The sequence below is a fragment of the Arachis ipaensis genome, chromosome B7 (genome assembly GCF_059453495.1).
Source record: "Arachis ipaensis isolate K30076 ecotype BB chromosome B7, ASM5945349v1, whole genome shotgun sequence".
NCBI lineage: Eukaryota > Viridiplantae > Streptophyta > Magnoliopsida > Fabales > Fabaceae > Arachis > Arachis ipaensis.
Genome location: NC_142442.1, coordinates 126,321,770 through 126,344,932, shown reverse-complemented (window position 1 = coordinate 126,344,932; position 23,163 = coordinate 126,321,770). Strand labels below are relative to the sequence as shown.

At 37.9% G+C, this 23,163-nt stretch overlaps 2 non-coding genes across 2 annotated transcripts; both read left to right on the top strand.

Annotated features, from left to right (window-relative positions):
- Positions 1-11,692: 11,692 nt before the first annotated feature.
- LOC148554050 (small nucleolar RNA R71) lies at positions 11,693-11,796 on the top strand. The gene has a single exon (XR_015892911.1). It is a non-coding gene; the product is annotated as a small nucleolar RNA R71 (small nucleolar RNA).
- Positions 11,797-22,743: 10,947 nt separating this feature from the next.
- Positions 22,744-22,850, top strand: LOC148554049 (small nucleolar RNA R71). Its single transcript, XR_015893865.1, has one exon. It is a non-coding gene; the product is annotated as a small nucleolar RNA R71 (small nucleolar RNA).
- The last annotated feature ends 313 nt before the right edge of the window (positions 22,851-23,163 follow it).

Sequence of the window (23,163 nt, the reverse complement as noted above, 5' to 3'; positions counted from 1 at the left end):
TTTTCATGCTTCCTCTCCATAGTTATAGAAGAAGATCCTTGAGCCTTAAACACAAGGTAGTCCTCATTCAATTGAAGGACCAACTCTCCTCTGTCTACATCAATCACAGCTCTTGTTGTGGCTAGGAAGGGTCTTCCTAGGATGATGGATTCATCCTCATCCTTCCCAGTATCTAGGATTATGAAGTCAGCAGGGATGTAATAGCCTTCAACCTTTACTAAGACATCCTCTACAAGTCCATAAGCCTGTTTCCTTGAATTGTCTGCCATCTTGATGAGCGGATAATTTATATGCTTTTTGGCATTGTTTTTAGTGTGTTTTTAGTAGGATCTAGTTACTTTTAGGGATGTTTTCATTAGTTTTTATGTTAAATTCACATTTCTGGACTTTACTATGAGTTTGTGTGTTTTTCTGTGATTTCAAGTATTTTCTGGCTGAAATTGAGGGACTTGAGCAAAAATCAGATTCAGAGGTTGAAGAAGGACTGCTGATGCTGTTGGATTCTGACCTCCCTGCACTCAAAATGGATTTTCTGGAGTTACAGAACTCAAAATGGCGCGCTTCCAATTGCGTTGGAAAGTAGACATCCAGGGCTTTCCAGAAATATATAATAGTCTATACTTTGGCCAAGAATAGACGACGCAAACTGGCGTTCAACGCCAGCTCTCTGCCCAATTCTGGCGTCCAGCGCTAGAAAAGGATCCAAAACCAGAGTTGAACGCCAGAAATGGATCAAAACCTGGCGTTCAACTCCACAAATGGCCTCTGCACGTGTACACTTAAAGCCCAGCCCAAGCACACACCAAGTGGGCCCCGAAAGTGAATTTATGTATCAACTACTTACTCATGTAAACCCTAGTGACTAGTTTATTATAAATAGGACCTTTTACTATTGTATTAAAAATCTTTGGTCTCAGTTTTAATCCATTGTTCATCTTAGGAGACTATTGATCACGTTTTAGGGGGCTGGCCATCTCGGCCATGCCTGGACCTTCACTTATGTATTTTCATACGGTAGAGTTTCTACACTCCATAGATTAAGGTGTGGAGCTCTGCTGTTCCTCAAAGATTAATGCAAAGTACTACTGTTTTCTATTCAATTCATCTTATTTTGCTTCTAAGATATCCATTCGCACCTAAGAACGTGATGAAGGTGATGATTATGTGTGACGCTCATCACCATTCTCCCCTATGAACACGTGCCTGACAACCACTTCCGTTCTACATGAAATAAAGCTTGAATGAGTATCTCTTAGATCTCCTAACCAGAATCTTCGTGGCTAAGCTAGAATGATGGCGGTATTCAAGAGAATCTGGAAAGTCTAAACCTTGTCTGTGCTATTCCGAGTAGGATTCAATGATTGAATGACTGTGACGAGCTTCAAACTCGCGATTGCTGGGCGTTAGTGACAGACGCAAAAGGAGGGTGAATCCTATTCCAGCATGATCGAGAACCGACAGATGATTAGCCGTGCTGTGACAGAGCATGTGAGCATATGTTTCACTGAGAGGAGGGGATGTAGCCACTGACAACGGTGATGCCCTTGCATAAAGCCAGCCATGGAAAGGAGTAAGACTGATTGGATGAAGATAGCAGGAAAGCAGAGGTTCAGAGGGACGAATGCATCTCCATACGCTTATCTGAAATCCTCACCAATGATTTACATAAGTATTTCTATCTTTACTTTTATTAATTAATATTCAAAAATACCATTACTATTTTATATCCGCCTGACTGAGATTTACAAGGTGACCATAGCTTGCTTCATACCAACAATCTCCGTGGGATTCGACCCTTACTCACGTAAGGTATTACTTGGACGACCCAGTGCACTTGCTGGTTAGTTGTATCGAAGTTGTGACAAATTAAGAATGTGTAATCACGATTACATGTACCAAGTTGCTCACGTTGCCAGGGATTGTTTGAGCCTGGACATCACAATTTCGTGCACCAAGTTTTTGGCGCCGTTGCCGGGGATTGTTCGAGTTTGGACAACTGACGGTTCATCTTGTTGCTCAGATTGGGTAACTTTCTTTTCGTTTTCTTTTCAAAAATTTTTCAAAAATATTTCAAAAATTTTTCAACTGTTTTCGAAAAAAATAAAAATGTTTTCAAAAAAAAATATATTTTTCTTCAGAATTTTTAAGAATGAATTCTAGTGTTTCATGAAGCATGTTGAAGTCTGGTTGGCTGTAAAGCCATGTCTAAATTTATTTGGACTGAGGCTTGCAATTTGTTATCAAGAGCAATATACTCTCGTGTTACATGCTAAAGCTTGGCTGGCCATTGGCCATGTCTAGTGTTTTGGACTGGAGCTTTCATTGAAAGCTTGGCTGGCTAGTGAGCCATGTCTAATTCCTGGACTGAAGCTTTAGACTAAGAATGCAAGATTCCTGGAATTCATATTAAAAATTTTGGAATCCTTATTTTTCTTTTTTACATTAATTTTCGAAAAATACAAAAAAATTTAGAAAATCATAAAAATTCAAAAATATTTTCATGTTTCTTGTTTGAGTCTTGAGTCATGTTATAAGTTTGGTGTCAATTGCATATGCATCTTGCATTTTTCGAAAATTTCATGCATTCATAGTGTTCTTCATGATCTTCAAGTTGTTCTTGGTAAGTCTTCTTGTTTGATCTTGATGATTTTTTGTTTTGTATTGTTTAGTGTTTTTCATATGCATTCTTGAATTCTTAGTGTCTAAGCATTAAAGAATTCTAAGTTTGTTGTCTTGCATATTTTCCTTGCATTAAAGATTTTTCAAAATTGTGTCTTTGATGTTCATCTTGACATTCATAGTGTTCTTAGTGTTCATCTTGACATTCATAGCATTCTTGCATGCATTCATTGTTTTGATCTAAAATCTCCATGCATTGAACATTTTTAGTGTTTTTCTCTCTCATCATTAAAAATTCAAAAATAAAAAAAAAATATCTTTCCCTCTCTCATCTCATTCTATTTATTTATTCATCTAATAACATCTCATCTCACATTTCTACCCTCCTCACAGTTGTGTTTCTTCCATTTCATTACATTCTTTATCTCCCTCTTTTCTTTCACTCACAAAGGAATCCCTATACTGTGGTATAAAGGATTTCTATTATTATTATTTTTTTTCTGTGCCCTCTTCTTTGTCATATGAGCAGGAGCAAGGACAAGAACATTTTTGTGGAAGCAGATCCAGAACCTGAAAGGACTCTGAAAAGAAAACTAAGAGAAGCTAAAATACAACAATCCAGAGATAACCTTTCAGAAATTTTCGAACAGGAAGAGGAGATGGCAGCCGAAAATAATAATAATGTAAGGAAGATGCTTGGTGACTTTACTGCACCTAATTCCAATTTACATGGAAGAAGCATCTCCATTCCTGCCATTGGAGCAAACAACTTTGAGCTGAAACCTCAATTAGTTTCTCTTATGCAGCAGAACTGCAAGTTTCATGGACTTCCATCTGAAGATCCTTTTCAGTTCTTAACTGAATTCTTGCAGATATGTGATACTGTTAAGACTAATGGAGTAGATCCTGAAGTCTACAGGCTCATGCTTTTCCCTTTTGCTGTAAGAGACAGAGCTAGATTATGGTTGGATTCTCAACCCAAAGACAGCCTGAACTCTTGGGATAAGCTGGTCACGGCTTTCTTAGCCAAGTACTTTCCTCCTCAAAAGCTGAGCAAGCTTAGAGCTGATGTTCAAACCTTCAGATAGAAAGAAGGTGAATCCCTCTATGAAGCTTTGGAAAGATACAAACAGTTGACCAAAAAGTGTCCTTCTGACATGCTTTCAGAATGGACCATCCTGGATATATTCTATGATGGTTTATCTGAGCTATCAAAAATGTCACTGGACACTTCTGCAGGTAGATCCATTCACCTAAAGAAAACGCCTGCAGAAGCTCAAGAACTCATCGACATGGTTGCTAATAACCAGTTCATGTACACTTCTGAAAGGAATCCTGTGAGTAATGGGACGCCTATGAAGAAGGGAGTTCTTGAAATTGATACTCTAAATGCCATATTGGCTCAGAACAAAATATTGACTCAGCAAGTCAATATGATCTCTCAGAGTCTGAATGGAATGCAAGCTGCATCCAACAGTACTCAAGAGGCATCTTCTGAAGAAGAAGCCTATGATCCTGAGAACCCTACAATAGCAGAGGTAAATTACTTAGGTGAACCTTATGGAAACACCTATAACTCAACATGGAGAAATCATCCAAATTTCTCATGGAAGGATCAAAAGCCTCAACAAGGCTTTAATAATGGTGGAAGAAATAGGTTTAGTAATAGCAAGCCTTTCCCATCATCAACTCAGCAACAGACAGAGAACTCTGAACAAAATACTTCTAATTTAGCAAACTTAGTCTCTGATCTGTCCAAGGCCACTGTAAGTTTCATGAATGAAACAAAGTCTTCCATTAGAAATTTGGAAGTACAAGTGGGCCAGCTGAGTAAAAGGATCACTGAAATCCCTCCCCGTACTCTCCCAAGCAATACAGAAGAGAATCCAAAAGGAGAGTGCAAGGCCATTGACATAAGCACTATGGCCAAACCTGTAAGGGAAGGAGAGGACGTGAATCCCAAGGAGGAAGGCCTCCTGGGACGTCCAGTGATCAATAAGGAGCTTCCCTCTGAGCAACCAAAGGACTCTGAGGCTCATCTAGAGAACATAGAGATTCTATTGAACCTCTTTATGCCCTTCATGAGCTCTGATGAGTATTCCTCTTCTGAAGAGAATGAGGATGTTACTGAAGAGCAAACTGCCAAGTTTCTTGGTGCAATCATGAAGCTAAATGCCAAATTATTTGGCATTGATACTTGGGAAGTTGAACCTCCCTTGTTCATCAATGAACTAAGTGATCTGGATCAACTGACATTGCCTCAGAAGAGACAGGATCCTGGAAAGTTCATAATATCCTGCACCATAGGCACCATGATCTTTAAGGCTCTGTGTGACCTTGGTTCAGGAATAAACCTCATGCCCCTCTCTGTAATAGAGAAACTGGGAATCTATGGAGTGCAAGCTACTAAAATCTCACTAGAGATGGCAGATAGCTCAAGAAAACAGGCTTATGGACAAGTAGAAGATGTATTAATAAAGGTTGAGGGCTTTTACATACCTACTGATTTCATAGTCCTGGATACTGGAAAGGAAGAGGATGAATCCATCATCCTAGGAAGACCTTTCCTAGCCACAGCAAGAGCTGTGATTGATGTGGACAGAGGAGAATTGATCCTTCAAATGAATAAGGACAACCTTGTGTTTACAACTCAAGGATCTCTCTCTGCTTCCATGGAGAGGAAGCATAAAAAGCTTCTCTCAAAGCAGAGTCAACCAGAGCCCCCACAGTCAAACTCTAAGTTTGGTGTTGGGAGGCCACAACCAAACTCTAAGTTTGGTGTTGAACTCCCATATCCAAACTCTAAGTTTGGTATTGGAGAGTTTCAACAAAGCTCTGAACGTCTGTGAGGCTCCATGAGAGCCCACTGTCAAGCTATTGACATTAAAGAAGCGCTTGTTGGGAGGCAACCCAATTTTTATTTATCTAACTATATTTTCCTTAGTTATATGTCTTTGTAGGTTCATGATCATGTGGAGTCACAAAATAAATATAAAAATTGAAAACGGAATCAAAAACAGCAGAAGAAAAATCACACCCTGGAGGAGCATCTGTGTGGCGTTCAGCGCCAGAACAGAGCATGATTCTGGCGCTGAACGCCCAAAATGGGCAGCTTCTGGGCGCTGAACGCCAGAACAGGCATGGTTCTGGCGTTCAATGCCAGAAATGGCACACAAATGGGCGTTGAACGCCCAAAATGGCCACCAACCTGGCGCTGAACGCCCAGAGTTGAGTGCAAAGGCATTTTTACATGCCTAATGGGTGCAGGGATGTAAATCCTTGAACACCTCAGGATCTGTGGACCCCATAGGATCCACTCAGGATCTGTGGACCCCACAGGATCTACTCAGGATCTGTGAACCCCACAGGATCCCCACCTACCTCCACTCACTTCTTCTCACCCCTCTTTCACACAACCCCATAAACACTCTTCCCCAAAAACCCTTCACCAATCACCTCAATCTCTCTTCCCCATCACCTCTTCACCACTCACATCCATCCACTCTTCCCCATAAACCTACCTCATAAACTCCACCTACCTTCAAAATTCAAAACCAATTTTCCACCCAAACCTACCCATATGGCCGAAACCTTTCCCCCCCTCCCTTCCCTATATAAAGCCCTCCATTCTTCATCAAATTCACACAACACACCCCTCTACACCCTTCCTGGCCGAAACACTTTCCATCCTCCCTCTCCTCCATTTCTTCTTCTTCTTCTTCTATTCTTCTTCTCTTGCTCGAGGACGAGCAATATTCTAAGTTTGGTGTGGTAAAAGCATAAGCTTTTTGTTTTTCCATTACCATTGATGGCACCTAAGACCGGAGAATCCTCTAGAAAGGGGAAAAGAAAGACAAAAACTTCCACATCCGAGTCATGGGAGATGGAAAGGTTCATCTCTAAAGCCCATCAAGACCACTTCTATGATGTTGTGGCCAAGAAGAAGGTGATCCCCGAGGTCCCTTTCAAACTCAAAAGAAATGAGTATCCGGAGATCCGACATGAAATTCAAAGAAGAGGTTGGGAAGTTCTAACAAACCCCATCCAACAAGTCGGCATCCTAATGGTTCAAGAGTTCTATGCCAATGCATGGATCACAAAGAACCATGATCAAAGTAAGAACCCGGATCCAAAGAACTATGTTACAATGGTTCGGGGGAAATACTTGGATTTTAGTCCGGAAAATGTGAGGTTGGCGTTTAACTTGCCTATGATGCAAGGAGATGAACGCCCCTACACAAGAAGGGTCAACTTTAATCAAAGGTTGGACCAAGTCCTTATGGACATATGTGTGGAAGGAGCTCAATGGAAGATTGACTCCAAAGGTAAGCCGGTTCAACTAAGAAGATTGGACCTCAAGCCTATAGCTAGAGGATGGTTGGAGTTCATTCAATGCTCAATCATTCCCACTAGCAACCGGTTTGAAGTTACTATAGACCGGGCCATCATGATCCATAGCATCATGATTGGAGAAGAGGTGGAAGTTCATGAGATTATACCTCAAGAACTCTACAAGGTGGCTGACAAGTCCTCCACTATGGCAAGGTTAGCCTTTCCTCACCTCATTTGCCACCTATGCAATTCGGCTGGGATTGACATAGAGGGAGATATCCTCATCAAAGAGGACAAGCCCATCACTAAGAAAAAGATAGAGCAAGCAAGAGAGCCCATTCATGGAGCTCAAGAGGCGTATGAAGCTCATCACCATGAGATTCCGGAGATGTCTCAAATGCACTTTCCTCCACAAAACTATTGGGAGCAAATCAACACCTCCCTAGGAGAATTGAGTTCCAATATGGGACAACTGAGGGTGAAACATCAAGAGCACTCCATCATGCTTCATGAAATAAGAGAAGATCAAAAAGCAATGAGGGAGGAGCAACAAAGACAAGGAAGAGACATAGAAGAGCTCAAGGACATCATTGGTTCCTCAAGAAGGAAACGCCACCATCACTAAGGTGGATTCATTCCTTGTTTTTATTTCTTCTGTTTTTCGTTTTTATATGTTATGTGCTTATCTATGTTTGTGTTTTTATTACATGATCATTAGTAGTTAGTAACTTTGTCTTAAAGTTATGAATGTCCTATGAATCCATCACCTCTCTTAAAATAAAAAACTATTTTAATTCAAAAGAACAAGAAGTACATGAGTTTTGAATTTATCCTTGAACTTAGCTTAATTATATTGATGTGGTGACAATGCTCCTTGTTTTCTGAATGAATGCTTGAAAAGTACATATGTCTTTTGAAGTTGTTGTTTAAGAATGTTAAATATGTTGGCTCTTGAAAGAATGATGACTAGGAGACATGTTATTTGATAATCTGAAAAATCATAAAAATGATTCTTGAAGCAAGAAAAAGCAGCAAAGAACAAAGCTTGCAGAAAAAAAAATAATATAGGCGAAAAAAAATAGAAAGAAAAAGAAAAAAAAGCAAGCAGAAAAAGCCAAAAGCTCTTAAAACCAAGAGGCAAGAGCAAAAAGCCAATAACCCTTAAAACCAAAAGGCAAGGGCAATTAAAAAGGATCCTAAGGCTTTGAGCATCAGTGGATAGGAGGGCCTAAAGGAATAAAATCCTGGCCTAAGCGGCTAAACCAAGCTGTCCCTAACCATGTGCTTGTGGCGTGTAGGTGTCAAGTGAAAACTTGAGACTGAGCGGTTAAAGTCAAGATCCAAAGCAAAAAAAATAGTGTGCTTAAGAACCCTGGACACCTCTAATTGGGGACTTTAGCAAAGCTGAGTCACAATCTGAAAAGGTTCACCCAGTTATGTGTCTGTGGCATTTATGTATCCGGTGGTAATACTGGAAAACAAAGTGCTTAGGGCCACGGCCAAGACTCATAAAGAAGCTGTGTTCAAGAATCATCATACTGAACAAGGAGAATCAACAACACTATCTGAACTCTGAGTTCCTATAGATGCCAATCTGTCTGAACCTCAATGGATAAAGTGAGATGCCAAAACTATTCAAGAGGCAAAAAGCTATAAGTCCCGCTCATATGATTGCAGCTATGTTTCATTGATAGTTTGGAATTTATAGTATATTCTCTTCTTTTTATCCTATTTGATTTTTAGTTGCTTGGGGACAAGCAACAATTTAAGTTTGGTGTTGTGATGAGCGGATAATTTATACGCTTTTTGGCATTGTTTTTAGTGTGTTTTTAGTAGGATCTAGTTACTTTTAGGGATGTTTTCATTAGTTTTTATGTTAAATTCACATTTCTGGACTTTACTATGAGTTTGTGTGTTTTTCTGTGATTTCAGGTATTTTCTGGCTGAAATTGAGGGACTTGAGCAAAAATCAGATTCAGAGGTTGAAGAAGGACTGCTGATGTTGTTGGATTCTGACCTCCCTGCACTCAAAATGGATTTTCTGGAGCTACGGAACTCAAAATGGTGCGCTTCTAATTGCGTTGGAAAGTAGACATCCAGGGCTTTCCAGAAATATATAATAGTCCATACTTTGGCCAATAATAGATGACGCAAACTGGCGTTCAACGCTAGCTCTCTGCCCAATTCTGGCGTCCAGCGCCAGAAAAGGATCCAAAACCAGAGTTGAACGCTAGAAATGGATCAAAACCTGGCGTTCAACTCCACAAATGGCCTCTGCACGTGTACACTTAAAGCCCAGCCCAAGCACACACCAAGTGGGCCCCGGAAGTGAATTTATGCATCAACTACTTACTCATGTAAACCCTAGTGACTAGTTTATTATAAATAGGACCTTTTACTATTGTATTAAAAATCTTTGGTCTCAGTTTTAATCCATTGTTCATCTTAGGAGACTATTGATCATGTTTTAGGGGGCTGGCCATCTCGGCCATGCCTGGACCTTCACTTATGTATTTTCGTACAGTAGAGTTTCTACACTCCATAGATTAAGGTGTGGAGCTCTGCTGTTCCTCAAAGATTAATGCAAAGTACTACTGTTTTCTATTCAATTCATCTTATTTCACTTCTAAGATATCCATTCGCACCTAAGAACGTGATGAAGGTGATGATTATGTGTGACGCTCATCACCATTCTCCCCTATGAACACGTGCCTGACAACCACTTCCGTTCTACATGAAATAAAGCTTGAATGAGTATCTCTTAGATCTCCTAACCAGAATCTTCGTGGCTAAGCTAGAATGATGGCGGTATTCAAGAGAATCTGGAAAGTCTAAACCTTGTCTGTGGTATTCCGAGTAGGATTCAATGATTGAATGACTGTGACGAGCTTCAAACTCGCGATTGCTGGGCGTTAGTGACAGACGCAAAAGGAGGGTGAATCCTATTCCAGCATGATCGAGAACCGACAGATGATTAGCCGTGCTGTGACAGAGCATGTGAGCATATTTTTCACTGAGAGGAGGGGATGTAGCCACTGACAACGGTGATGCCCTTGCATAAAGCTAGCCATGGAAAGGAGTAAGACTGATTGGATGAAGATAGCAGGAAAGCAGAGGTTCAGAGGGACGAATGCATCTCCATACGCTTATCTGAAATCCTCACCAATGATTTACATAAGTATTTCTATCTTTACTTTTATTAATTAATATTCAAAAACACCATTACTATTTTATATCCGCCTGACTGAGATTTACAAGGTGACCATAGCTTGCTTCATACCAACAATCTCCGTGGGATTCGACCCTTACTCACGTAAGGTATTACTTGGACGACCCAGTGCACTTGCTGGTTAGTTGTATCGAAGTTGTGACAAATTAAGAATGTGTAATCACGATTACGCGTACCAAGTTGCTCACGTTGCCAGGGATTATTTGAGCCTGGACATCACAATTTCGTGCACCACATCTCTAGTGAGATTTTAGTAGCTTACACCTCAAAGATTCCTAGTTTCTCCATTATGGAGAGGGGCATGAGGTTTATACTTGAACCAAGGTCACACAGAGCTTTTTTAAAGGCATGGTGCCTATGGTACAAGGGATTAAGAATTTTCCAGGATCCTATTTCTTCTGAGGTAATTTTAGTTGAACCAGATCATTCAGTTCATTGATGAGCAATAGAGGTTCATCCTCCCAAGTCTCATTACCAAATAGCTTGGTATTCAGCTTCATGATTGCTCCTAGATATTGAGCAGCTTACTCTTCAATAATATCTTCATCCTCTTCAGAGGAAGAATACTCATCAGAGCTCATAAATGGCAACAGTAAGTTCAGTGGAATCTCTATGGTCTCTATATTAGCCTCAGATTCCTGTGGTTCCTCATTAGGGAACTCTTTGGAGGCCAGTGGACGTCCATTGAGGTCTTCCTCAGTGGAAATCACTGCCTTTCCCTCCTCCACGCATTCGGCCATGTTGGTTATATTTATGGCCTTGCATTCTCTTTTTGGATTCTCTTTTGTATTGCTTGGGAGAGTACTAGGAGGGAGTTCAGTAACTCTTTTACTCAGCTGACCCACTTGTGCCTCCAAATTTCTAATGGAGGACCTTGTTTCAATCATGAAACTGAGAGTGGTTTTAGATAGATCAGAGACTACAGTTGCTAAGTCAGAGTGGCTCTTCTTAGAATTCTCTGTCTGTTGCTGAGAAGATGATGGAAAAGGTTTGTTATTGCCAAACCGTGCTCTCCCACCATTATTGTTACTGAAGCCTTGATTAGGCTTCTGTTGATCCTTCCATGAGAAATTTAGATGATTCCTCCATGAAGGATTGTAAGTGTTTCCATAGGAATCTCCCATGTAATTCACTTTTTCCATTCCAGGATTCTCAGAGTCATAGGCTTCTTCTTCAGAGGAAGCTTCCTTAGTACTGCCTGTTGCAGCTTGCATTCCAGACAGACTCTGAGAAATCATATTGACTTGCTGAGTCAATATTTTGTTCTGAGCCAATATGGCATTCAGAGTATTAATCTCAAGAACTCCTTTTTTCTGAGTTGTCCCATTATTCACAGGATTCCTTTCAGAAGTGTACATAAACTGGTTATTTGCAACCATTTCAATGAGTTCCTGGGCTTCTTCAGGTGTCTTCTTTAGACGAAGAGATCCACCAGCAGAGTTGTCCAATGACATCTTGGACAATTCAGACAGACCATCATAGAATATACATATGATGCTCCATTCTGAAAGCATGCCAGAAGGGCACCTTCTGATCAATTGCTTGTATCTTTCCCAAGCTTCATAGAGGGATTCACCTTCCTTCTGTCTGAAGGTTTGGACTTCCACTCTAAGCTTGCTCAATTTTTGAGGTGGAAAGAATTTGGCCAAGAAAGCATTGACCAACTTTTCCCAAGAGTTCAGGCTATCTTTAGGTTGTGAATCCAACCATATCCTAGCTCTGTCTCTTACAGCAAAGGGGAAAAGCATAAGTCTGTAGACCTCAGGATTAACCCCATTGGTCTTAACAGTGTCACAGATTTGTAAGAATTCAGCTAAAAACTGATGAGGATCTTCCAATGGAAGTCCATAAAGCTTGCAATTCTACTGCATCAGAGAAACTAATTGAGGCTTAAGCTCAAAGTTGTTTGCTCCAATTGTAGGAATTGAGATGCTCCTTCCACAGAAGTCAGAAGAGGGTGCAATAAAGTCACCAAGCATCTTCTTTGCATTTTCACCATTGTTGTTGGGTTTGGCCATCTTTTCTTCTTTTTCGAAAAATTCTGTCAGGTTCTCTCCAGAGTGTTGTGCTTTAGCTTCCTCCTTAGAGTCCTTTCAGGTTTCGGATCAGCTTCAACAAGAATGTTCTTATCCTTGCTCCTGCTCATATGAAAAAGAAGAGAACAGAAAAGAAGAGGAATCTTCTATGTCACAGTACAGAGATTCCTTTATGTGAGTAGAAGAATAGAAGAGTAGAATGAAGAAGAGAGAAGATGAAGAATTCGAACACAGAGAGCGAGAGAGGGTTCGAATTTTTAAGAGGAAGAGAAGTGTTAGTAAATAAATAAATAAATAGAAAGAGATGAGAGAGGGAGGGAGTTCGAATTTTAAATTAAAATAAAAGGAAAATATTTTTGTTTTTATTTTAATTATTGGTTAGTATTCGAAATTTAGGAGAAGAAATAAGATTAAAATTAAAATTTAAAAGAATTAGTTAATTAAAAAGTATTTTGAAAAAGGGGTTAGTAGTTTTCGAAAATTGGAAAGAGGAAATTAGTTAGGTAGTTTTGAAAAAGATAAGAAACAGTAAAACACACAAAAAGTCAAGTAGTTAATTGAAAAAGATTTGAAAATCAATTTTGAAAAGATAAGAAGTTAGAAAAGATTTTGAAATTGATTTTGAAAAAGATATGATTGAAATTCATTTTGAAAAAGATTTTAAAAGGAAATTAAAAGGATTTGATTTTTGAAATTAAAGTTGATTACTTGACTAACAAGAAACTAAAAGATATGATTTTAAAATTTAAAGATTGAACTTTTCTTAATAGGCAAGTAACAACTTGAAAATTTTTTGAATCTAAATATTAATTGTTAACATTAATTATGAAATAAAAGTGAGAAAAAGATTTTGAAAATCAAATTTTAAAAGTTTTCGAAAATAAGATAAAAAATGAAAAAGATTTAATTTTTGAAAAAGATTTGAAAAAGATAAAAATTTTAAATTGAAAATTTGACTTGACTAGTAAGAAACAATTAAATTTTAAAATTTTATGACTAAATCAATTTAAATTTTTGAAATTTATGAGTGAAATAAGGGAAAGATATTTTTTTTTTACTTTTGAGTTTTTATTGAGGAGAGAGAAAAACATAAAAATGATGCAAAACATAAAAATTTAAGATCAAAACTAATAATGCATGCAAGAACTCTTTGAATATTAAGATGAACACCAAGAACATTTTGAAGATCATGATGAACATTAAGAACATATTTTTGAAAATTTTTAAGAAAAGAAAAACATGCAAGACACCAAACTAAAAATTTTTTTTTATGATTTTATAAAATTTTTTTGGTATTTTTCGAAAATTATTTGGAAAAAGAGAAAATAAATAAGTTCAAAATTTTTTAATAGGAATTCCAGGAATCATGTAATGTTAGTCTAAAGCTTCAGTCTAAAAAAATTAGACTTGGCTAGCCAAGCTTCAGCAGGACATTACAGACAACAGCCAAATTGATGTGAATCAACTTGCTTTTGTGATGATAAAGGCATCATCTGAAACTCTAGAATTCATTCTTAAAAATTCTGAAGACATAGAATAATTTATTTTTTTGAAAATTTTTCGAAAATAAAAAGCTTTAAAAATAAAATAAACTTACCTAATCTGAGCAACAAGATGAACCGTCAGTTGTCCAAACTCGAACAATCCCCAGCAACGGCGCCAAAAACTTGGTGCACGAAATTGTGATCTCAACTGCGCCAACAACTTGGTACGCACGATCATAATCTCAATTCTTTTTCACAACTCCGCACAACTAACCAGCAAGTGTACTGGGTCATCCAAGTAATAAACCTTACGTGAGTAAGGGTCGATCCCACGGAGATTATCGGCTTGAAGCAAGCTATGGTCAACCTTGTAAATTTCAGTCAAGCAAATTCAAATGGTTATGGGTTTTAATAATTAAAATATAAATAATTAGATCCTACTCGGAATACCACAGACAAGGTTTAGACTTTCCGGATCCCAGGAATGCTGCCAATAGTTCTAGCCTATACCATGAAGGTTCATCTCAGATTCAGCTTCTTTGTTGTCAGGAGAGAAGACGTGAATCCTTGATTAGAAACCCAAGAGAATATACTCCAGCTGTCGTCTAATGACTACGTTGAACATCATGTAGACCGCTTTGTGGTTGTCAGGCACGCGATCTTGGCTAAGCGAGTAATGAAGATTGGGTGATTGTCACGGGTCACCCCTTCATTCTGACTTAACTGAATTAAGTACGAGAGTATATCTTGGAGAAGAAGTAGGCTTGAATTGAATAGAAAAATAGTAGTAATTGCATTAATTCATGAAGAACAGCAGAGCTCCACACCTTAATCTATGGGGTGTAGAAACTCCACCGTAGAAAATACATAAGTGAAAGGTCTAGGCATGGCTGTGAGGTCAGCCTCCATGCCAAAGGTCTAAGGACTAAACGTCCAGAGATGTAAAATAAATCTCTAAAAGTAGTTTTTATAATAAACTAGTAACTAGGGTTTACAGAAAATGAGTAACTAAGTGCAGATAGTGTAGAAATCCACTTCCGGGGCCCACTTGGTGTGTGTTTGGGCTGAGCATTGAAGCTTTTTCGTGCTTAAGCTATTCCTGGAGTTAAACGCCAGCTTTGGTGCTAGTTTGGGCGTTTAACTCCAATTCTGGTGCCAGTTTGGGCGTTTTACACCAAGATATTTTAGGCTGACTTTGAACGCCAGTTTGGGCCATCAAATCTTAGGAATATTATGGACTATTATATATTGTTGGAAAGCCCAGGATGTCTACTTTCTAATGCAATTAAGAACACGCCAATTGGGCTTCTCTAACTCCAGAAAATCCACTTCGAGTGCAGGGAGGTCAGAATCCAACAGCATCTACAGTCCTTTTTCAGCCTCTGAATCAGATTTTTGCTCAGGTCTCTCAATTTCAGCCAGAAAATACCTGAAATTACAGAAAAATACACAAACTCATTGTAAAGTCCAGAAATGTGATTTTTGAATAAAAACTAATGAAAATATAATAAAAATTAACTAAAACATACTAAAAACTATGTAAAAACAATGCCAAAAAGGGTATAAATTATCCGCTCATCAACTTCCTAACCAGTGATGTGCATCCTAAGGAAATTTCTAAGGAGAACGACTCGGGACTAATACTCTCGGTTATTGAATTTGGATTGTAGTGACACAATTTCTTTGTTTGATGTGGAATTGCATGTCGGTTTAGACTATACTCACGATTGGATTTATTGATAATTTCTATACCGGCATAAAATCTCTCATCAGTAACCGTCCATGAAGCAGTAATATTCATGTCCTGCGAGTCTTTCTAGCATCTAATCCATGAAAGGTAAAGGGAAATGATCTTTTCTGGTGGCCTCATTGAGCTTCCTATAATCAATGTACATACGCCAGCCAGTCACTGTCCTTATGGGTATCAATTCATTCCTCTCATTTGGTACAATAGTGACTCCTCCCTTCTTTGGGACTACTTGTACCGGACTTACCCAAGGGCTGTCTGAGATTGGGTAGATCACCCCTGCTTGCCACAACTTCAGCACTTCCTTTTGGACTACTTCATTCATTGTTTGGTTTAGCCTTCTTTGTTGCTGTCTTGAGGGCTTTGCACCTTCCACAAGTAGGATTTTGTGCATGCATATTGAAGGACTGATTCCCTTTAGATCTATAAGTGTCCACCCTATAGCATCCTTTTATTGTTTTAGCACTTGGATTAGCTCCTCTTCTTGTTCCTCATTCAAGCTTGAATTGATGATCACTGGGTATGTGTTGTTGTCACCCAAGTAATCATATTTCAAGCTTGGAGGTAGAGTTTTCAGCTCCAACTTTGGTGCCTCCACTTCCATTTTTCTTGTCTTGTCCATCATGATTGATTCGTCCATAGTCTCTAGTGGTAGCTCACCACATGAGGCTTGTTGATCTCGCTCTTTGATTTTTTCACATTGTTCTTCCTCTAGGACTCCTTGAACGAGATCTTCAATTGTGTCCACCATCATGCATTCTCCAATGGATTCCTTGGGGTAGCTCATTGCCTTGAAGACATTGAAGAATGTCTTCTCTTCATGTAATCTTAAGACTAGCTCTCCTTTTTGAACATCAATTATGGCTCCAGCAGTAGCTAGGAATGACCTTCCTAGGATGATTGATGTGTTGGCTTCTTCTTCCATATCAAGCATAACAAAATCAGCTGGGAAGATAAACTCTCCCACTTTTACCAACAAATCCTCCACCACACCATGGGGAAATTTGAAAGTTCAGTCAGCTAATTGAAGAGCCATTCTTCTAGGTTTTGCTTCTTCAATACTCATTCTTTTCATCATGGACAAGGACATGAGGTTGATGCTGGCTCCTAGATCACATAGTGCCTTTTAACTGCTTATATCCCCAATGATACAGGGGATTCAGAAGCTCCCAGGGTCTTTCAATTTCTGGAGGAGCTTCTTTTGTATTATGGCACTACATTCCTCAGTGAGCACTACAGTCTCTTTTTCTCCCCAATTCCTCTTCCTTGTCATAAACTCTTTTAAGAACTTGGCATAGAGTGGCATTTTCTCTAATGCTTCAGCAAAGGGGATGTTGATTTAAAGCTTCTTGAAGATCTCTAAAAACCTAGAGAATTGGCTGTCCTTTCCATCTTTTCTCAGCCTTTATGGATATGGTGCTTTTGGCACATAAGGCTTTAGAAATTGATTTGGTGGGGTAGGTACATGAGTCTCTTCTTCCTCCTTGATTTCAGATTCAGTTGCAGCTTCCTTTTCTTGTTTGTCTTGACTTGGGACTGCTACTTCCACAACCTTCCTGCTTCTTAAGGTGATAGCTTTGCACTCCCCTCTTGGGTTGACCATGGTGTCGCTGGGGAAAGTGTGTGTGGGCATTGGCATCTGTTTAGACAAGGTCCCTAGTTGTGCTTCTAATTTTGAAATGGCTGCCCCTTGGTTCCTTATGTTGGACCTGACCTCATCTTGAAGTGCATCTATCTTTTTGTCATCACTACAACAAATAAGGGTTTTCGCAATGATCAAAAACCGTTGCCGTAAATTGAAAAATCGTTAACAAAACTTTAGGCAATGCTTTGGCAACGGTTTTTTACCTGTGGTATATGCGGCCGTTGCCAATACTCAAAGGCAACGGTTTTTTACCTAAGGCAATGGTAACAACAAAACCGTTGCCAAAGTTACTAGTATAGACAACGGTTTTGACAACAATTTTTAAAGAATGGTTTAGAACCGTTGCTGGATAGGCAACGGTTTTAAACTGTTGTAGCTTTATTATTTACTAAGCCAACGGTTTTAAAGCATTGCCATTAGTGTCGTTTTTTGGCAACGATTTTAATACCATTGCCATTTTATAGTTGTCTTTGACAACGGTTTAACACCATTGCCTTTTGTGACTTTTGACAACGGTTTTTTGTAATATAATTCTTTATTTACAAGAGTTTTCTCATGAATAAAATTAGTTCCAACTTTTTTTTAATTTAGTGTCAATAAATAACCTAAATTATTTGAATCAAATTACTAAAAAAAACTAATTAAACATTTATTATCAAATTTGACTTACAAAAGTTGTTGTAAGATCCACATACAATCACTATCATCATTGCAAAATAACATAATACTAATCTAGGCCATAACTACTTTTACTTATATCATCATCATTTTTCAAAATACCGTAGTACTATAGCCTAAGGGTGGCAATTTCTTCATTTTTCTTCAATAAAGTTGGTGTGGTAACTCAGCTTGAGTGGACTCTCTTGGCTTCAATAGCAATTGCTTCACATAAAGAACAAGAAAGAATCTTAAATCTGATCTTTATCTGTATAAATATTTTTGGCAAATTAGAAAACCTGGATACTAAGCATTAAAAAGACAACCACAAAGTTATGCAGATAGTTAACCAGATACCAGGGAAGGTATATGTGAATAATAACCTTGACAGTCGCACTGGATCTGAAATTCAGAAGACCAAGATGAAGTGAGCTTATTTACCACTCGATGCTTACAAATTACAAGCTCTTAGCTCATATTATTTACCAACCAAATGACAATCATGAGAGCTTGGAACAAAACAATAATTTACATAAAACAAAACCTGTAATCATTGCAGAGCTTGGAACAAAACAATAATTTACATAAAACAAAACCTATAATCATTGCAAACTTTTGAAAGCGACACATGGTTTGTCTAGTTCAAAGATTCAACTAAACAAATAAGCAAAAGTTGAAATACATACATTTAGGCTTGCTATGACATGGATCCTAAATAGAACAGTTTGAAAAATTAGAATACAATTTCAATAAGATGAAAATAAATGGGAACTATTTCTACATTACCTCTTTGATATAAGGCTTTGACCAGCGTTCCCACATATCAGGTGGTAGTTGTCCACCCCATGAATCAAATATTTGTATGCAGTGAGCCCCAGACTCCACTTGGAAAATAACATAATCTGCTATTGCTTGCGCCAAATGAGAGAGCAGAGTCCGCAATAAATGTGGTGTTGTATGGCACATACTCTTAATGGTTGTATAGGTGCGTGTTGTACCCCCTTCCACTATATATGTTGCTATTGTCCAAGGTGCTCCCACGAAACCTAAAACGGCAGCATCACCACCAACCTAAGTAAAAAGCAATAAGTAAGGAAAACGGCTCCTTTGAAGGATAGCCATGATATATAGAAGCGGTAATGCAACTAGGTTTACCTCCTTGCGCAGTATCTTGAGTGAATCTCCAACAAAACTGAGCTTTTCCAGGTCAATTGGATGCAGAGCCTTTAGCCCCTTCTCGAAGCGTATTGGGGACTGAATAACAGGACCCCTTACGTCTTCAACGTCGAATTCGACCCCAAATGCAGGAAGAGGCGTAAGGATGTCAGAGAAAATGATCACTCCATTAGGCCTAAAGGCATTCCAAGGCTGCAAAGAAATTTTCACAATGAGATCAGTTGTCTCCGATCTCTCTCGAAAGTAAAAGAACTAAACCAGAATGTCAAGCTACTAATAATAATGAATAACTGACCTTTGCCAATGATCAGACCAAGCTGCTTCAAGGTAAGTGTATGTCCAGTTTGGTGAAATTGAGTATGAGGGCAATTGGAATCAAAACAAAATCAGAGCAGCATTGCCAGAGAACCAGTTACATACTAAAACAATCTTAAAATCAAAATAAAATCACAACAGCATTTCCACTGATACCTGTTTGAAAAATTAGCTTCAAATCAATAATTGCTGTAATATGTTTGTGGATTGGTTAAAAGAGGTTGCTTGGTGTTGGAATTAGGTACCAAGATCTAAGATGGGAACATATTTCTGGCCATTTTGATAAAGGGTGTCAACAAAATTTCTCATCTTATCCAATGGGAAATTTATAGGATCAAGTGTGAAATCCTTATATGCATCCATTGAATCAATATCTGTCCACATAACTTCAATGGGTATATTTGCTTTTGCATAGTTGGCAACCACATTTTCAAGATCACTCACATCCTTGTAGCCATATCTACAATGATGAAAACCTTTCACAAAAGGGAGAATTCTTTTGGATTAGCATGTAAAGTTGGGATCCATAGACTTTAAGAATACATGGTACTAACTAAGATTTTCTATGCAATGAATATGAAAGTAAAAGAACTAAACCACAATGTCAAGCTACTAATAATAATGAATAACTGACCTTTGCCAATGATCAGACCAAGCTGCTTCAAGGTAAGTGTATGTCCAGTTTGGTGAAATTGAGTAAGAGGGCAATTGGAATCAAAACAAAATCAGAGCAGCATTACCAGAGAACCAGTTACATGCTAAATCAATCTTAAAATCAAAATAAAATCACTACAGCAATTCCAAATAACCAGTTACCAAATCAACATCAGAACAGCATTATACCAAATCAACATTAAAATCAGAGTGGAAGTAACTTATAGGGTAAAGCTCACCAGGACAGTGGCGAGTTGTAGCAGAAACAGAGTGGCGATCCAGACGCCAACGGCGGCACACAGCTCAACGGCGACGGCGAACCCAACCCCGTCAGCGATGGCTTGGCAGCAACAGAGGCAACCTCCTCCTCCCTCATCGTGTTTCTCTCTCTGCGCGAACCCTTTTTCTCTCTTCGAGCTCCTCCGTGGCGGCAGTGATGGGAGGTGCGACGGCGAAGACGAGCTCGACAGTCAGGATCTTCAGTGGCGGTGATGGAGTCCTCGACGATGATGGCTACTTCTCCTCCCTCGCGCGCACTCTTCTCCGTCTCCACACCCTCCGGTTCGCGCGACGATGGCGGCGGCTCAACGGAACGGCGGCGACAGGCGGACAGGGCGCGACGGCGCGCTCGTCTCCCTCTCCTTCCCTTCCTTCTTCTTCCCCGATTCCCCTTTCTCTTTTTTCCCCCCTTTCCTTCTGTTTCCTTTTCTGTACGTGTGCTTAGGATTTAGGTAACAAATTTAAGAATTTTGTGAAATTAGAGTTTTATTTGGTAATTTTAAAATTATGGTAAAATATATATCAATAATATGATAATTTTTTTTAAATATTTGAGATAAAATAATAAATTAGAATTTAAATTTAATATTGTAAAGATTATTTTTAAAATGTATAAAATTTTATTCATCAATATATCAATGAGTTAAAATAATTATTTTTAATTTAAATTATAAAATAATTGTACTAATCACATTTTATAAAATATAATTTTAAACTTAAAAATATTAATTATTTAAATTAAATAATATAAATTTTTATCATTTTCCATCGCGTGAACTTTAATTTCAAATTATATGAAATAACCAATTAATAAAAATGACACAAAAATATTAATTAACTTAACTCCAAATATTAATAAAACTAATTTAATTATTCTTAATAGATTAGTTTATAAAATAAGGAGTTCAAATTAATAATAAGTCATAACTTTTTCATAATAAAAGTTACTTAAAATAAATTGTGCAATTCTTTCTTATTTTTCAATTACTAAAATTATACAAAATATTCCATTATAATTAAATTTCTTAAGAATATTAATTAATTCAAAATGAATTTATCTCTAAATCTCTTTAATTATTTTCTAATAGAATAATTTCTAAAATTATAAAGTTTAAACTTAATAAGATAAAATCACAATTTATTCATATTTAGATTTTCAAAAGCGCGAGATGTTACATTATATATTTATAACAAAAATATATAATATTTATTATAAATGTATTTTAATTTTATTTTTTTTAAAAATAATATGTGTTATATATTTATAACAATAGTTTTTGAGTATTTTATAAATTTAGTATTTATAGACAAAATTGTTTTAATTTGTATGATTATTTATAATTAATTTTATATGTATCTTTTAATTTGTATAATTATTTAAATAATATTAGAAAATTATTGTTTGATAAACAATTGTTGTAATGGTTATAAAACCGTTCTTTAAAATAGTCAAAGAGAATGGTTTTATTTTGTTGCTATAATATAATGAAAAATTAAACTTCATCAACAACACTGTAAAAACCGTTGTCTAAAGCCATCTAATAGAACGGTTTTAAAGTGTAGCATTTTGGCAACGGTTTTTATGCGTTTCTTTTGTACTGTTATTTAAACAACAATAAAAAACCGTTGCTTAAAAATAAATCATAGTAACGGTTATAAAACCGTTCTTTAAAATAGTCAAAGAGAACGGTTTTAATTTGTTGCTATAAAATCATGAAAAATTGAATTCAACAGTAACACTACAAAAAATCGTTGTCTAAAACTATCTTAAAGAACGGTTTTAAGGCGTTGCAAAATTTAGGGTTGCTAAAGCCTGTATTTGTTGTAGTGCATCTTCTACTTGTCTATCTGCAACAATGGTAATGGTCCCATTTAGTTGTGCTATGGTAGCTTCCAATCTTGCAAAGTTGCTGTTGATATCATAGGGTTGCATGGTTGGGGGTGATACATCTTAGGGTTGGCTTTTGTATGGTTGTTGGTTGGAATGGTAGGGTGCATTTTGTGAGTTGTGGTGGGGTCTATTGTTGCTTGGTTGATGGTTAGAATTGTGGTTGTTATGTTGGCTGGACTGGTATGGTTTATGGTCTTGATTATGGTTTTGCTGGTTTTCCCACCTAAAATTTGGGTGGTTCCTCCAACCTGGGTTGTATGTCTTGGCATTGGGGTCATATGGTGGTCTAGAAGAATTGTTCACATAGTTGGCTTGTTCCCATTCTTCTTCAACTTCTGGGCATTCTTCCTCTTGTGGAGATGCTTGAGCTTGGACAGCTGAGACTTGATTCTTCTCCATTTGCTTGGTCAGGGCTGCCAGTTGAGCTGTGAACATCTTATTTGAGCTAATAGAGCATCCATGGAATTGAGCTCTATTACTCCCTTCTTATGAGTCCTTTCAAAGGCATAGAAATACTCGTTGCTGGCAACAGTTTCTATTAAACATATGAGTCCTTTCAGAGACTTGATTCTTTGACTGTTTTCTTCTTGTTGAGTGAGCCTCCTGAGGAGTGGTTTAGAGCTTTTTTAGAGTCATATGACAGCCCCTCATAGAAGATGTATAGTTGCACCCACTCATTAAACATATCTGGGGGCACCTCCTTGTCAAGTCTTTGTATCTCTCCCAGACCTCATAGAGAGTTTCCCCATCTTGTTGTCTAAAAGTCTGGACCTCAGCTCTTAGTCTATTGATCCTTTGTGGAGGGTAGAACCTTGCTAAGAACTTGTTAACAACATCTTTCCAGGTGGTGAGGCTTTCTTTAGGAAATAACTCCAACCACTTTGATGCCTTATCCCTAAGAGAGAAGGGGAACATGAGTAGTTTGTAAGTGTCCGGATGAACACTATTGGATTTTACCGTGTCACAAATCCTCAGAAATGTAGTCAGATATTGACTAGGGTCCTCTTGAGCACTTCCTCCAAATGAACAGTTATTCTGAACAAGAGTTATGAGTTGTGGCTTGAGCTCAAAATTGTTGGCATTTATGTTGGGCCTCAGG